Genomic DNA, 18,535 nt, shown 5'->3' with positions numbered 1-18,535 from the left:
CTCTATCCGCATACTGGAGTTTGAAGGTCGTGCTAGGGCAATCTTTCCAAATAGGCAGGATTGGAACGAGGGGAAAATGTGCACTGAAGCTGGCGCCTCTGGCTTCATTGACGAGTCCAAGATGGAATCTGGAGTCTGAACAGGGTTTTCACTAAATCAGTCAATTTGTCTATCTCCTTAAAACTGCCGAATAAAAAAAAAATAAATAATTGGCGCGTACACTTCTGTTAGGTGTTTGGCCGAGCTCCTCCTCCTATTTGTGGTGTGCGTCTTGATGTTGTTCCACAAATGGAGGGACCTGCAGTTTCAAGCCGACTCCGAACGGCAGGTACTTGTATGAGGAGCTTTTTCATGGCAGAAATACACTCGGAGGTTTGCCATTGCCTGCCGAGGGGCGACCGCTATTAGAAAAATGTTTTTTTTTTTTTTAATTTTGCTTTCACCGAGATTCGAACCAACGACCTCTCTGTGAACTCCGAATGGTAATCACGCACCAACCCATTCGGCTACGGCGGCCGCCAAAAACTGCCGAATACTGCTAATGTATTTCAGATAGAAGTCTTTGCGATCTTGCAGGCATGCAAAATCCTTAGAGAATGCACAAGCGAAGAAAGCACATTTTCTCCGATAGTCAAGCCGCGATTAAGACTCTGATGAGCCATGACGCAGATCGAAACCAGTTAACTCCTGTAAGAGGGAGATCAAATCTCTTGGATATGCAGATAACATTTCTCTGATCTGGGTTGCGGGAACATAGAGAGAAATGAAATTGCTGATGGGTTTATAGGAAGGGGACTGAATTGGTCTCAGATACCTCCTAACCGGTCACCGGCATCTCCATGACTGTTTTTAAAGGGGAATTGCTCAATTTATTTCTCAGGAAAGCGCAGAAGAGATGGAACTCCATTTCTTTATGTGCTATTTCGAAAACTAATTGAGCTCATTATAATAGAAGGAGGACTTCGTCAGTCTTAGGGCCTCCACGATATTCAACTACCAAGCTCATACCGGTCATGGGGTCATTGGCAGACACTAGGAAAAGCTAGTCTTACCAGTTGATCCCCATTGCAGAAGCTGTGGGGATCTTTTAGAGAAGAAGACTGTTGATGTTGAGCGCTTTCTCGGAAAACGTCCGGAATCGACAGATAGACGATTAAAGTCACTGGTGTTCATTTCTTTGACAGCCTAAGGCAGTGCACCAACTTAAACCCAGCCATATTCACCATTGCATCAACAGCTCTGGCTGGCTGTAGATATATGCCTGTTGTAGTTCTCATAATGGTATCAAAACTGCGTTTTAGTGCTACTTGGGGAGTGTCAGAGTGGTACTTCAACCACCTTTCATCTGCCTACCTGCGACCACTGCCATGCAATATTTTCCAATTAGAATTGGAGTCACTCTCGATATCAAACAACCAACTGCATAAAGAATTGCTAACCTCCCCCATTTTTATTTGGGGTCTTTTAAAAATGTAATTTTGTTGACATATGGGTTGTTGACGCCACCACAGGCTGCTGCCTGTTGGCTACTGCCTGTTGGCTGTATCCACCGGGAACTTGCGTACGCGTGTTCCACTTTTATATTTAGACACATTTCATTTCAAAGCTTTCTTTTTGTGGCGAAATTTCACTATGATTTCTTTATATATTTCACCACTTCAGCCTCTGCAATTTCATATTTTTCTTGTCCCCAAAAAAAAGAAATGTATTGTCAACTGTGGCTACATTAAATGCAACACATTGCAAGGCGATGTGGCGCTACACTCACTCACTCACTCGCCCCCACGTGGTGCATATGTAAGCATGTAATCATAGCCCATTTTCCTCTCGCTTTCCACTTTTTCTGTATCTTTTCTATCAAGCAAAAATTTGCATGAGTTCACATGCTTTCACACTCGCGCATACGCCCATAGAACTTCATTAGAGCTCAACACTGTTTGGCTAGAAATTTCGCATTTTATGACATCAACAATATTTTATCTCTTCTTTTCGTTGATTGTCATATGAATTTCGCCGCCTGGCGCTCCAGTAGAGGAAATGTTCCATACGTATGTACTTTGAGTCATGAAGTCATGGCTAATTGTGGAATATAAAAACTATATACAAATGCTAAATTGGCAACTCACTCGAAAGGGGAAATTAGCAAAAAACGCAATTTATAATATATTAGTCATAAAATTAAGTGGAATTTCAAAGGCATTCTGAATAATTTAGTACTGTGTTTTAGGGAAAATAAAATTTCCCTATGATTTGTTTTATAGAACTCGTATTAATAGCTCCATATGGATTGCGTTCGCAATTGCCTTGAGGCACAAATAATTGAAATTATTTTTTTAAGCAAATCGGGTGGCATCTGTTTACATTTGGTCATGGAATTTCAATTGGTAACCTACATACGAAATGTGGCTATGCAACGCGGAGATTCACTTTGCCTTAGAAGAAATGCACATCCACCAAACGTCAACGTCCAGCAGCGGTTTAGCGTAAGACCTTCTCTTTCGTATTCAGTGTCTCTCGCTTCAGTTGCCTTCGTTCGCATTACAGATGTTTCATAATTTTAAGTGGTTCAATCCACATTGTCTATCATTCGATTTCTAGCCAAGTGCAACATCCAAGTGTGAGACTTATTCCTTTTCGTAGACAACCCGCATTAATCGCTGGATCTTGTACTGCTTGACTTCTTCCTCTTTCATAAAGTGAAATCTGCGTTAAAAGAGTGAAGACTTGAGTCCGCTGAAGCTCTAAAAGAGAGAGCGACTTGTGTCATGAAGGCTCCCACCAAATACCACATTGGGCTCTGTTTCAAGCAACGGCGAATACGCATGGTTCGTTATAGGGATAGAGGAAATGAATATTTTCAAGGTGATAATAAGTAAATATGGATAAAATAAAAATAAAAATTTTACACCGTCAGCCTTTTTACTTAATAACCATACCTTCCTCCTTATGATAGTTGAAATACTTTTGGTACAGCACCAAGATTGAAGAGTCTTCAATTAATTAATTAAATGTATTTCAAATTAAATCTCTTGGGTAAAATGTCTCTGCTCTGGGTTCCAGGACAAAGAACCATTGAGGGAAATTAAATTGCTGATGAGCTTGCGAGGAACAGGACTGAATTGGTCTCACCGACCTCTTACCCGGTCATCGGCAACCCCCCGACTGTTGTTAAAGAGGAATTGCTCAACTCATTTCTCAGGAAAACGCAGAAGAGATGGAGCTCCATTTCTTCTTGTGCTCTTTCGAAAACTCTTTGGGCCCAATGCAGCGGAGGACTCAGAAAGTCCAAATTCCACGCCATTGAAATTTTAAAACTCGAAGCTATGTTTACCGGTCATTGGACACACGGAAAAACTAGATTTACCATTTCATCTCTGTTGCAGAAGTTGTTAAGACTTTTCAGAGAACGAGAAAGGGAACTTTCTCATGAGCTCTTTCTCTGTAAACATTCGGAAGTGGCAACTAGAAAAGCGTCACCGAAATAGGCTTAGTCGTGACAATTCGGACTCCGACTATTTCCAGTAAGAATTCGACTAGCCGAAGTATCGAGATTACCACGGTCTACCATCCTCTCGAACAATCTCCATATTCAAGGCTTTTCAACAGTTCTCAGATTCATCAAACATTCGAAATTTTCAACGCTTCATCAAGAAAGCGCAGTGGTTCTTTCACATAGAAAAATAAGGGAGACGAAATTGAGCACCTAGAACAGAATATTAAAGTAGGTTTGTACCTCGACCAAATTTTGTTTGAGCTCTTCACTCATTAAAATGCTCCATCCCAACGCAGTTCCCGCACAAAGCCTAAGTGGAACTGGGTTAGGCTCAGGGTATGTGCCTCTCTTTTGGCCGTACTAGACCGAGATGTCTACTACGTCTGGAGAAGGTGTATTGGAATGTCAGAGGATTGATCACAAAAATGGGGGGAGTCGGTAGCTATATCCCGTTGAGTGACACGTATGCCGCACTGACCTATGTGTGTTTGTCCTTATAGAATCTTATGAGATGCTTAATTTATTTTGGTTATGGCCTCCCAATAACGGCTTAGCCTGGTGTAGCTCCACAGTTCGCCTCTCAGGTTATGATTGACTGTATATTGTCTCAGGGCAAGGAAAGATACGGATCCTATTAATAACGCCCCTGTAGTCAATGCATCCGCTGCCTCGATCCCAATAATAGTTGTGTTCTTGTGTCCTGAGACCCATACATGCCGGATTTGATTGTACGCTCCTAGTAAATTTGATTTCTCTATGCCCTCAAGGATTAGTGAGGTCTTAAACTCAGAAGAAGCCAAAGCCTTCAATACAGCCATGGTAATTTACACTTCCGCAGATTTTTCCTAAATTAATATTTGCACATTGGCAGATGGCATACACTGCTGCTTGAAAAATGCCAGGAAAACTAATCATCGATACAGATAGCTTGGAATTAGGGTCATAAATACCAGTGTATATCCCTCCTGGTATCTGTGAGCTCATCTGTATACCAGTTTAAGCAGCACACTTAGATTTTCCTTTAAAAGGCGGGGTACTCCAGCTGACCTTAATTTCAAATTCAATCCCGAGCCTCTTGTCAAATAATATGACCTTAGCGATATCATCTCTTAGCAGTTAAGTAAGTAGCAGCTGCAGGCCCATAGTTTTGTATGAAGTCATTTGAATGAAATCCATTGCCAAAACCTTGTCTAGTCGTGTTAAATAGGGTTCGCTTAGCCGATTGCTGAATGAATTTATGAAGCGGGGAACTACTCGAGAACTACCTCCATCACAACTGTAAAGCTGGTGAGCTTCACCTGCACACTTATACTAGAGGCTCAAAGCTTAATCAGAGCTGCATATACTGGAGGCAGAGCAATTCTGATACTCCCGCTACCGATCCACTTAGAAGTATTCAACGATTCATTAAGACAATGCAGTGGCTCCTCTATGTGGCGAAATAAAAGAAGCGGAATTGAGAAAAAGCAATAACCCCACTGCACTAAGAGTGCGTCTCTGCACCTGGTGATAAGTTGCGACCTAACCTAACCTCAACTCAGTTATTCGCCTATAATCGCGAAATTTTTTAATTCTACTTTGTAATGTTGCTAAAAGCTCTCGTGCCGAATATAATGCATCGAATTTCACTGAAGTTAAATATACAAGAATCCAGTATTGCTTACATATTTATAGACATATGTATGTATGTGCTTATGAAATAAAACCAAAAACACCCAAAGATGTCCATTTGCATGCAAAAAACTTATGAGCAGAAGTGCAATATTTGGAGAAGAATCTGACGCCTTCAGCGCAAGTACTGAGAATCCCTGAAGTCAGCCAAGTTGCATCGTCTCTAGCATGGAAATTTTGTTATCTTTGAGAGACTTTGAGAAAAGAGTACTGGTGTCAGATTTTATGCCCCAACGCATTTTTAAATATTTTGAACTTCTTCTTAAACGAAGCTTTAATCGTTTATTTAAATTACGAATCACAGATCGTTTATTTAAATTACTGATATGCTGGCATACAACTAAATATATTTACATAATTTTGCCAGAATTTTGCTTGTATGGATTTAAGCAATATTTATTTTAATATGAATTTGATATTTGTTAAAAAAAACCCTCGCAAGCAAATCATGAACGCCCAATTGACAGCTGCCACAAATCAAAACAAACAAAATGATAATTGACTCAGGTTACACTTTGAGACGCGACACGATGAAAAACTCGTCTGCACCTACTTCGGAAGCTTGTAAACATTTTTTTTTATTTCAATCACTGCACAAGTATACGAACGTAAAAAATGTTTACCCTGCGAGGAGGGTGGCAAACAAGTCGAGTTAAGCTCCCGGACTATGTTCACCTACCTAAACGAACTTGCTCTCTGCTGTCCAACTAATGAACATCATACAGCATCCCATGCAGTTACAATGAGTGTGAGTTGACTACTGTGAGAGCCAATGCAGTTAACAGCGACTTCATACGCATCGCTTGCAGTTGCTATGCCAGTGGGAGTCGACTGTTGTTAGAGCGATCAGAGCACTTAACAGCAAAGAGCAATTAAGTGTGAAGTTCATCTTCAACCGATTAAAATTGATTAATGGGAGTCCTATTGCAAATGGACCAGTTTGGAGATCACTACGGTTACTAGATTTGCCAAGTTATTATTGTAAATTCTTTTGAAAGTAAATGTTTTATAATTTATATATGCCCAAAAATTTCCTTTTCCAAAAATTTCGATAATATTAAGATTATTTCTTAATTAATTAAAATAATAAAAAAATAATAATTAAGAGTTATAAAAAAATAATAAAAATTAAATATTTTTGCTTATTTTATTATTGCATTTTTTTTTATCTTGTGAGGTTTTTAGGGCGCCTACCGAAAATAATAAATTTTTTTGAGGAAGCATGCGAATTCGATCGTAAAAATAGCAATGCGGATAAATTAAAAAAATCAAATAAAAATGAAGAATAATGCAATAAATGAAATAAAAAACAAACAGAAGAAATTTATAAACAGGTTTCTCATTGTTTGACCATATAATACAATTTAGGGAGCAGCATAAAGAAAACCAAATTTGTTTTGGCCATCCTAATATGTAAGCATTTCATATTATATGAACACGAGTAATTATTTTGTCACTACATAAATAAGGAAAAATACTCTGAAAGCTATTTTATTTTGATTACGCGCTTATTTAATTATTATTACTTTGATTATATGCCGTTCCTGTACGCCAACAGAATTCCATTTTTTATTTAACTTCTAACTAAATTTAGGCGTAATAGTCATTTTGTGGGTCTTGGCCTATATTAACTGCTTGTCTGCGTGTTGGGTGGGCTCATTTTTGCTTAGGCATCTCCAGCTAAGATTTCTGTTAGCCAAACGTCAAACTTAATTTTACATAACTTAGGTAACCTACCATACCAGCAACACGGAAACGCGCCAAGGCGAAAACAAAAGCAAAACCAACAAATAAGCAAAACGAAACATTGTAATTATTGGGGTAATCGTGCTGAGTAACAACCTCTTAGTTACTATGAAAACTAAGTAAGTCTTGGCTAACAGACCTTTACCGCAGACGTTCTTTTCCTTGAAGACTGAATATGGTGATTGTTTGAGCGAGAGTAGTAGATAGTAAGAGGGTCTGGGTGGATCTGTCATTTTTTGAGATATTCTTCTCTGCTAATGTTTCGAAAAAGGATGGAAAAACCGTGAATAGCATTTATTCCAGTTTTTAAGCTAGTCTTCAGTTTTCAAAGCAATCGTTGGGTGATGACATGATTCCTTCCAAAGTCGATATCTCAGCGAGAACAGACCGGATCGAGGTCTACAATAAACAAATTGCAGCTGTTACTCGGTTATGTTATTCAGTCTATGCAATGGTTTCGGTATGCAGGTGAAATGGTTGAAGTACCAGTCTGGTACTTCCCAAGTAGTACTAAAGCACCGTCTCCATTCATCCACTTTGGCATCTCCAACGGGCAAATATCTACAGCCAACCAGAGCTGTTGTTATAATGGAGAATATTGGTGGGATTTAGGTTGGCCCACTCACCCAGGTTGTCAAAGAAAGGAGCACCCAGTGACCTTAATTGTCCAGCTACTAAGCCCCGAAATTTACCGAGAAAGTGCTCAACAGTCTTCTTCTCTGAAAGGTCCCTACAGCTCCTGCAATGGGGGTTTAATGGTAAAACTAGCTTTGCCGCGTGTGTGCCAATTGTCCACTGACCGGTAAACATAGCTACGAGTTTGGAATTTCAATGGCGAGGAGTCCCAAGAACTTTCTGCGTCTTGCGTCTGTTTTACTGGGCTCGAAGGGGTTTCGAAATAGTACACGAAGAAATGGAGGTTCATCAGTCCTGCGCTTCTCTGAGTAATAAGTTGTCCAAATCCCCTTTAACTTTAGTCAAATATTTAGTTGGAACAAATTTTCCAAAAATTCCGAGTTCCGGGAAGCAAAAAAAAATAAAAAGTTCTTATCACGTGAGATACATCTATTTAAAAATCGCTATAAATTGGGCAATTTTTATCCTTTTACTTTTCGCATTAGTATTACTATTTTTTATTGTTGTTTATTATTGTTACTGCAGTATTTTCAACATTTTAAGTGCTTAAATCAAGAAATATGAACCAGTATCCACTCTTTATTGATGATTTTGGAGGTTTGGTTTAGGGGAGGAGGCCTGGTTTAGCGGAAAGCACTAACAGAAAAGATCAATCGAATCATATTTTAAAATCTACAATACTTTTATAAGCCTGTAGTCTGCTACTAGAAAGATGGGTCTCGCGTCAACTAAGCGAGCGGTAGGCTATTTCGCAAGCGTGCAAAGTCGGGAGATCCTTCCGGCCACAGATAGATCGAGGGCGTTCAAGAGAACTTTTAAGGCTATCAAAGCCGCAGCTATCGAAATTGGTAGGTATCCTTACCGCACATTGTCCGTTAAGTGTCCATGCCGTGATGTTTGGGATTGCTTCGAGTTTTTTCTGCAGAAGGGACACAAAGCAGAATCAGTGTGGAGGACGAGGTGGAGTCATTTCAGCACCTTCTCCTCAGCTGCACTGCTCCCGTCGGGCAAAGTTTAGACATCTGAGCTCTCACTTTTTCGCTACACCGGCGGATATTGCGGGTTTAAATATCACACGTAGGGTGAAATTCATCAGTAGCTTGAAGCGGTTAATACAAACGTAAATCGCCACTGTTGGTCGTCATCCACTAATCCATGCGGCCGTAAAAGATATGGTATTTCAGCTAATAACTATTTATATAAATAGGAGTTTTAATATAAATACGAATATGACCTTTTTATTATTTATGAATGATCTACCCGAACAATTTAAAACCTCATATTGCCTTATGCATGTAGATGATGTGAATCTATTTTTTGAGACTCACAATACGACTTATCTCCCATCTGATTTAAATAAATTCATTGATTGGAGTTCGCCAAATAATTTGCACTTAAATGCTAATAAGTGCTGTGCCGTGACATGTGCTTAAAAATTTAGAACAATAATTTTTGATAACGCACTAAATGGTCATAAGTCAATAGTCAATCAAGGATGTGGGCTTAATTTTTGAATCGAAAGCCTGTATTGGTCCGTTAACTCTCAAAGCGCTGCAGCTATGCCTAGTGCGTAGTCACTTGGACTGCTGTTGTATAATCTGGAATCCGTAATATGAACTAATATTAGTATAAGTTTTGCGGTTCGAAAAGAGAAACACAATTTTATGGTTTAAAATAGTCTTTACTATTCACTTTGGAAAGTCTCTGAGCATTAGTACACTTGTTTCAACGAGATTCCAATTTATGAATTCCATGCCTGGAAGGGCATTCCATGAATCTGGAAGGGCTGCAAAATACAGCTGTTTTTATCTCATAAACATGTTTTCCACACATGCATTTTTTAGATCTGAAAGCAGATTGAAGTGGTTAGATACCGAATGTGGTGGATACGGTGGACGCTCCAACGATTCGAACTTTAATTCAATGGTTTCAACCGTGTCTCAAAATGCTTTTGAGACACCGTGCATATTTCTGATAAAAAAGATTTTTTTTCTTTTGCAGACTGGGTAATTTTTCACAAATTTTAATAATAAAAAAACCATTCCAATAATTGTTCTGTTTTGAATTATCATTTTAAGTTCTCAAGCTCTTAAAAAAAGACCCGATACGTACTTGCGCTTGTGCGCAATTATATAAACTGTTATACCAATTTCAGCGCTAATTGATCTACTCGCACACCCATACTCACATATGTTCTCAGGAGTCTGCGGTGTATTTTGTCTTAATTAAAGAACCAAGCCATTAAAAAAATCTCCCAACAAGGGCCAAACTTCTCACTAAACCGCAAGTTGCAAAGCGTTTCGAATAAATCAAGACAAAAGTCATAATTAAAATGTAATTAGCCATGTAAAATAATAAAAGTAGCAACAACAAACAAATGACATAATAATAGTGCTGAGAAAGAAATAAAAAACAACAAAAAAAGAAATAAAAAATTAAAATTAAATAAAACTTAAGTCTGCTACACTTCGCCCAGCCACTTGACGCGTTTGCAGATCAGAGGTTTTATTTTTATTGTAGTCGTGTTTTTTTTTCTTGCCGTCAACAACATCAAAGACAAAATAACATAAAGACAAAATTGAAATTTAATTGACCTATTAAGGGGGTTACCGCTACTTCGGAAACCTCAACTAGAGACTGCGAAAATTTATTCCATATTTCGGATAGCTCTTTGCCTTACTGTTTTGCTTAAGTTTGTTTATGATTGTTGTTGTCGCCGCAACATATGGAATTATTAAAATATTTCAACAAAAGTGTTTAAATGGCCGTTGGCGCAAAGTTCGCCTTTAATGTGGTCACCTTTCCTTTGGGCATTTTGTTTATTTTCGAAGCTGTATTGATGAGTTATTTGGCGGTTGTTTGGACACCGAATGAGATTTCGTGCAAAAAATATATGGTTAAGGCGGAAGAGTACACCATAAATAGCCATGAGCTGACATGTAAACAAAATTAGATAGTAAAAAGTTGATAGGTATGAGTGTATGGGTTGGTAAGCGTTATATGTATACTTGACTGTATATGTATATGAAAATATGCAGTTATAAATGTGCGCATATGTATCATATAGTTATTATTATTTTACTACATTTATATTGATATTCGTACTCTTACTCTCATTCATCTTCATATTCATACTCATGCTCACATGCATACTCATAAACGAATTCATATTTATGCATATAATACTATTCATATATTGATTTTCAAATTCGTATTAATACTTAAACTTATACTTAAACTTATACTTATACTTATACTTATACTTATACTTATACTTATACTTATACTTATACTTATACTTATACTTATACTTATACTTATACTTATACTTATACTTATACTTATACTTATACTTATACTTATACTTATACTTATACTTATACTTATACTTATACTTATACTTATACTTATACTTATACTTATACTTATACTTATACTTATACTTATACTTATACTTATACTTATACTTATACTTATACTTATACTTATACTTATACTTATACTTATACTTATACTTATACTTATACTTATACTTATACTTATACTTATACTTATACTTATACTTATACTTATACTTATACTTATACTTATACTTATACTTATACTTATACTTATACTTATACTTATACTTATACTTATACTTATACTTATACTTATACTTATACTTATACTTATACTTATACTTATACTTATACTTATACTTATACTTATACTTATACTTATACTTATACTTATACTTATACTTATACTTATACTTATACTTATACTTATACTTATACTTATACTTATACTTATACTTATACTTATACTTATACTTATACTTATACTTATACTTATACTTATACTTATACTTATACTTATACTTATACTTATACTTATACTTATACTTATACTTATACTTATACTTATACTTATACTTATACTTATACTTATACTTATACTTATACTTATACTTATACTTATACTTATACTTATACTTATACTTATACTTATACTTATATTTATATTCAAACTTATACTTATACTTATACTCATATTTATATTCAAACTTATGCTTATATTTCTATTCGTATGCATACTCATATTGTAATTCCTATTCATATTCATACTCATAATCTTACTCAGATTCACTTTCATAAATATGTTCATATATAAATTCATATCCAAATGCATATTGGTAGTTATACTCGTATTCATTCTTATACTCATACCCATACTCATACCCATACTCATACTCATACTCATACTCATACTCATATTCATACCCATACTCATACTCATATTCATACTCATACTTATACTCATATTCACATTCATAAATATATTGATATTTGAATTTACTTATACTCGTATTCATTCTTATACTCATATTCATACGATATCATTTTCATATCTATAGTTGAATTAATTTTCACATTTGTTAACCTTGAATCGACACATACTTACGTTAAAAACAATTTCTTCCTGCTCCGTCACTTTTTATTTAACTTTGTCCTTTTGACATGCATATTCACATATTTCACTGTCTTTCTTTTCTCAAAAAAAAAAAAACAAAAAACTGCTACTCGCCACTTTTGCCCCACTGAGTAAAAGACATATTACCGGCAATAATTTTAATGCAAAAATACCAGAAAAACGGAGCATGCGTATGTAAAAAAATGTATGTATGTATGTATATCGCTTACTACTCGCCACACAGCTGTCACTCAACATGACATATTTACTTCACTTTGCAACACGCAAAAAGCGCCATAAAATCTGCTCGCGCGGTTTAAGTCAAGCGAGAAATGCAGAAAAAAGTAATAAATAAAAAAATAAAAATTCATAAAAATGTATGCGCCAGCAAAAAACGCGAAAAATTCGCGATCGTTTACGCAGAATGGCATTTAAATATTCAAAACAGTCATGCATACGACCGACTGTCAAGCTGCCGCTACGTCAGACGCAGAGGTGCAATGCCTAATGTAATCTATCACGCGCTCACCTGTCACTCAAATTGTCAGTCTGTATATCATATCGCTAGCAGATAGCATATGGAGAATTTTCTCCGATATATTTTTTTTTTTTGGAAATTCGCTTTAAAAGTGTGAAAATATACTTAGTAGCTGGCAATGTAAATGTAATTCACTTGTATTTGATTGTGATAAATATTAATTAAGGTGATAATAATTAAGGAAGCTTAAGCCAACTCTTTAGCTGGCGCTGTCGGTTGCACAAGAGGGCATACCTACCTATGTCAGTCAGTCGCTGCCACTTTTTCTGTGCCTTTAGTGCCTACGGAATTTATTAATTATTTATTAGTTAAAGCAATTTCATCGCGCTTATTTTCCACCCTTTTCATATCTCTTTCGATTGCAATCAATAAAACTTTTCTTCACTTCTGCAGACTGTCTGTGGCGAATGCGGTCGGTAAGGTCACTAATCAATCATCCAGCGCTGACAGCAATGCAACAATCGGTAGCCAGCAGCGCTGCTTGTTCGTTGTGCTGAATGTGGCAATGACAGCCAGCAAATTTCGCTATCAAGCCATAGTCAACGGCATCATTATTATTTTGGACGAATATCATCATCGCCTTAGCCATCATCGCTTGCATCATTAGCATCATTTTCTGCATATTTCAAAGTCACTCACGCCACTTCGCATGCATTTTTCAGCTCGTTTTCAGTTTCACTTTCAGTTCCTTTCATTTTTCATGCAGTTTTAGACTTTGTTATCACGAATGACCCCATCAATGCCACCATGGATTCTGCGATCCAATAACTTAACGACTAAGCTCAAATGACTATTTTACTGCCTGACTTGTTGGCCAATAACCACTTCAACAATGTACCGCTATCTATTGACTGCTTCTTTGTTGTATTAAATATCAATTACACATGAATGTCGGTGCTGATTGTTTCGGCATTTTTTCAGCATTCCTTGCGTTGTCTCTGCGTCGCCCGGGTGGCATTCAATTAAATATTAGACAGCCAAATGACTGACTGACTTTGGAATATGCTTTTTCTCTTAATTCTTTTTCGCAATCAAGTTTCCAATAGCTCATTCAAGTATGAGGTGTATCGACTGCATTGCCAGACTGGCGCTTCAGTTGCGTAGAAAGAAAAATGAACCAAAGAAATAGCAAAAGTTGCTGCAGTTCACTCCACAATATCTCTTTTGGGTTGGGAAAGTGGGACAAAATTGATGAGCAACTGATTAAATATTAATTTGAAAATTATGCGTATGTGAGTGTGTAGGTTTAGTAGCAACTGTAGTGGAATTTCATTAAATTTGAGTTGAAGAAAGTAATAAACGAAGATGAGTAATCGGATTAAGTCGTTATCCCTTATTATAAAGAGCGTAAGAAAGTCATTCTTTTCAGCTGAGAAAACTTCACTTATTACTTTCTCTTTTTGCCAGTAACTATGAGCGAGATTAGTAGACCGCATTCTTATATTTGGGTTAGTCACTAGATGATGTGAGTGGCTGATGGATGTGCCGTTAATCCAAATAAAGTAACTAACAGTTGTTACGTTCGCCATCAATACAACAATTACGAGTTTAAAATTTCCCCTGTTGTTTGCTTCATTTTGGGACTGCTCATGCGGGAAATTTTTTCTATACTTGTACATATGTATGTCTAAGTTATTAGTAGTTTTTCTAAGAGTACGGGGGAATAAGTAGGGAGATCTGTATGATAGCTCTCATACCGTAATTTAACCATAACGGCATTAAAAGATTTGCGCATGACAGCTATAGAAAAGCACATGGCGTAAGCGTTCCTGTCTCTCATCATCTAAATATAAACTATCGCGTGTCTTTTTAGCTGCAAGAGAACTATCGATATCGATAACTATGGTTTGACAGCTGAGAATGACAAATTGTGTTGACATTTCTATCGAGTAACGTTTGACAAACAATCATGAATCGTTTAACTCCAGAACAACGTTTTCATATTGTGGAAGTTTGCATAAACAAAAAAAAATCTATTCACGAAGTTTATAGAGCACTTCGTCCGGCAAGATCGGTCATTATTTCGGAAGAAATAAGGAAGGAGCCGCTGTTAGCAGCCACGAGTGAACAGCGAGCCACCATTGACAGCCAGAGTTATTAGGAATAATAGAGCAGATTTGGACTGATTGAATAGACCATGTAATTCGTAACCGCGGCGAACATATGGCGGATATTATATTAAAAAAAAAAAATTCCGTTAATCTATCATATTACAATTAAAAATAATTCAATAATAATTTTTTGCAACAATATTTTTCCACAAACCATTCATAAAATTTCTTTACAATTGAGTCTAAATTGCCGGAAGAAGTTGGAGCGGCTGTATTTTGTCCGCAATTTGATCTCCGCAATTGAGATCCTTTAGACTCCCTAATTACTGTAGTATATTTCAAGCAGAAATCTATGGCGCAACAAAAGCAGCTGGATTGGCTTTGTGGCGTTAATCTCCTAATAGTCGCACAAACATTTTCATGGATAGCCAAGCGGATTTTAAAGCAATTTTGGTTCCTTGGACTAAGTCGGAATGTGTTCGACAGTGCAGATCCGAAATGGATGAACTCTGCGCAAATAAGCAGGTGACTATTTACTGGATATCAGGAGACAAAGGAATAAAAGGAAATACGAGATCCGATTCGCATGCTAAGGTAGGTGTTCGCTTGCACGGTCTACACTCAATGCATTCAGGGAGCCCGCTTCGAATCACTCCTAGTCTAGCGTTTAATATAATGTTAAATGTGGTACCTGTAGACATCGCGGGAAAAACGCTGCTGCATGTACCGCAATCAGGCTGCGATGTGTCCTTAAAAACTTTGGGTTCATCCCCCTGACAACGGATCAGTGTACATTTACGCTCGCTTAGTCCAAGTCGAACTTTCTCCACCCATATTCCATCAAGGGAGGAGTAGATTGGGGGACACACTTGGCGACAGGGCTTGGTGAACCTTTTCACGGATGGCTCGAAGTTGGATGAACTCAAATTCAGGTTACCGGATCACTCACACTGCAGTGTGTTCCATGGCCGCAATCAAAGAAGGAGCTGATTGGATACTCACTTGCATAATAACTGTTAAGAAAGCAAATATTTACTCCGTTATCCAAGCGGCAATTAGGGTCCTGGGCTCAATTAAGATGCATTCAAAACTGGTCAGGGAATGCCTAATTTCACTTTCGATGGCATCCGAATTCTTCGTTATAAGACTAATCGGGGTGTCTGGTCATAGCGACATTGCATGAAACTGCGATGAAAAATGATTAAAAACCATCCGAAACAACTATCGGATGTGCGTATTTTTTCAGATAGTCAAGCAGCCATCTTGGCTTTAAAGTGACCTATAATCAATTTAAAAATCGTCAGACAATGCAAAAAAGAACTTCTTTAACACGCACGTCATATGTCACACTCATCTGGATACCTGGTCATAGGAACATAAAATGAAATGAAAAAGCTGATGAATTGGCAAGACAGTGATGACGAATCAAAAGCAGTAGAAATAGGCTGTCACAAGGAGTGCGCAAAAGACAGATCTTGTCGCTATTCCAGAAGCAGGCAGTTAACAAGTGGACTTACACGGATACCTACAAAATAACTAAACAAACCTGACCCAATTTCAACAAATCCAGAACTGACGAGTTGTTAAGAAAGCCACGGGCAGACATTTTCAAAATTACGTCAACACTAACCGGCCACTGGCCCTTTGGGGATCATCCCAGGAAGATGGGGTAGCCGTTCAACAATAAATGTAGAAGCTGCAATCAAGAAGAATCTAGGGAATTAGTTTTTCGCTATCTATGTGAGGGCCCAAGTCTGGGTGCTCTACGACATAGAAAGCTGCGGAAATTCTCGATGGCCAACTTGAAAGAAATTGCAAAAAGAAAATTGACGGCATAGGCAGATTTATAGACAAATAAAGATGGTTCGACTAATAAAAAGCAGTAGTTCTATAATACAAGTGGTGTATCAAAGTGGCATCTTTTGTGCTAATTAGGTCTGGGCTGTGTTGCTCAGACAACACCTACACCAACCATCAGCGGAATCAATTTTTCAAGATGTCTTAAAATCCAACCTGAAACCGGTTACTCACAATTTTAGGACACACAAAATTTGAGTTTCTCCGGCGGCACCCCACTGTGCTGCAATCAATTTGCAGATAAGTCAATTTTCGCTATACGCAAAGAAGCACACATGATTGGTCAACACCCCTGCAGGAAAGACGCCTCATGATTTGCCAAACAATTTTTCGCACAGTCGAAATTATAATTCGTTTTGTTATTTAAAACAAAAAAATTCTTGTACAGCATAGGTCTAAGATAAATTTCGATGTTTGATGTGAAAATAATTTAGCGATTGGTCATTACATAAAATACTCATGGAAAATTGCATGTTGAGGATTTTTTTTTTTTTGTAGTAACAAGCAGAATCATTACTTCGACGGTCTGGCATGGGTTGCAAAAGCGCTCCGGTCTAATGTATATGTAATCTATTATCTTAAAGAAACAGCCACACAGTGTGCCGACACGCACATAGCCTCCATTTCTACTGAGCGCCCCATTTCAATTTACTTTGGAAAAACCGAACTGCTACTAAATCTCTACAATCCATCTGTGCGCCAAACAAAGGTAGCCATTGAATGGATTACCAATTGGCAGGCGATTTGTATAGCCGATGTGCTACCCCATATAACAATAAGTTTTCGGACAACAAACCAAGACCTAAAGTTAATGCAAAGGAGCCAAGCCTCTAATAAAGGGTGGTCCGATTGGAGGTACTTTTTCCAATAGGATTTTTTTGACGGATCACACATGGCATGTCAAACTATATACATAATTTTTTTCAGAGAACTTAGCCTAACTTTTGTGGGGCACTACTTGGGCAATTTTGCACAATTATCTTGGTTTAAAACATATAAAATACTGCTAGTCCAAGATTTGAAGCCGGCCGATCTTTCAAACCGTGATCATTTCAGTCGTTAGGCTCTGGAAAAACTCGCCGTAGATCCGAATTTCGACACCCACAATTGCAGTATTTGGGCTGAAGAGCGACCCGAAGCCATTCTAGAACAGCCATTACATCCATTGAAACCGGTTAGTGCGGCTTATAGGATCGAGGAATCATTGACCCATATTTCTTCAAAGACGCCATCGCGCTATGAGAAACGACTTTTTGATGCCGGAAATTGAAGCACGTTCAAAACATTGGGTTCGAACAAGACGGCGCTACTTGTCATACATCTCGTAAAACAGTGGAAAATCCATACATCCTGCATCGTCGTTTCGGTCAGCAATTTACCTCTCGTCTCGGTCCAGCGGATTGGCCACCAAGTTCGTGTGAAATCACACTTTGAACTTCTATTTGTGGGGTTATGGTAAGCCCAAATACTTACTTAGCTTCGATTGGGGCATTGAAAGCCAACATTACTAAAGCTATTCACGAGATACAGACCGAAGTCCTCCAGTGAGTCGCGAGTCATTCGAATTTGGTGTTTACGGATGGCCGAATTACGGCGCATTTGCGGCCAACATTTCAAAAAGATTATTTGTATAAAATAAATTTCATGAATGGTTCGACACAAAAATTATAAAGATTGCAGAATTAATTTGAATTTTCGTTGTTTTATTTCAATTTAGAATAGCATAAAATCTCGAAGAAGAGGATGGGCGCCTCATTGAACGATTTCTATCGGAGTTGCACTCCCGAGAAGAGTTAAATTCCATTATTATTATTATTATTAGTTAAAATTTCAAGTCAGCTAAAACATCATAGGATAAACAAAAAGCAACAAACAAAATTTCTTGCGCATCCCAAAAAACTGATGCAAACACCTTCTTGGTCGATTTCTGGAGACGAACTCGTTCCGGAACCGGAGAACCAGGTTCACACCAGTCTTTAGTATTTTATTTTGATTTAGGTTCATGGTGATAGAGCCAAGTCTCATCCATAGTGATGAATCGATGCACAAAATCCACTTATTTCTTTCTAAAATGCTCAAATGTTGCCG

Source organism: Anastrepha obliqua, chromosome 2, assembly GCF_027943255.1.
Source record: "Anastrepha obliqua isolate idAnaObli1 chromosome 2, idAnaObli1_1.0, whole genome shotgun sequence".
NCBI classification, from domain to species: domain Eukaryota; kingdom Metazoa; phylum Arthropoda; class Insecta; order Diptera; family Tephritidae; genus Anastrepha; species Anastrepha obliqua.
The sequence above is the reverse complement of the archived record's forward strand: the minus strand, read 5'-3'. Positions refer to the sequence as shown.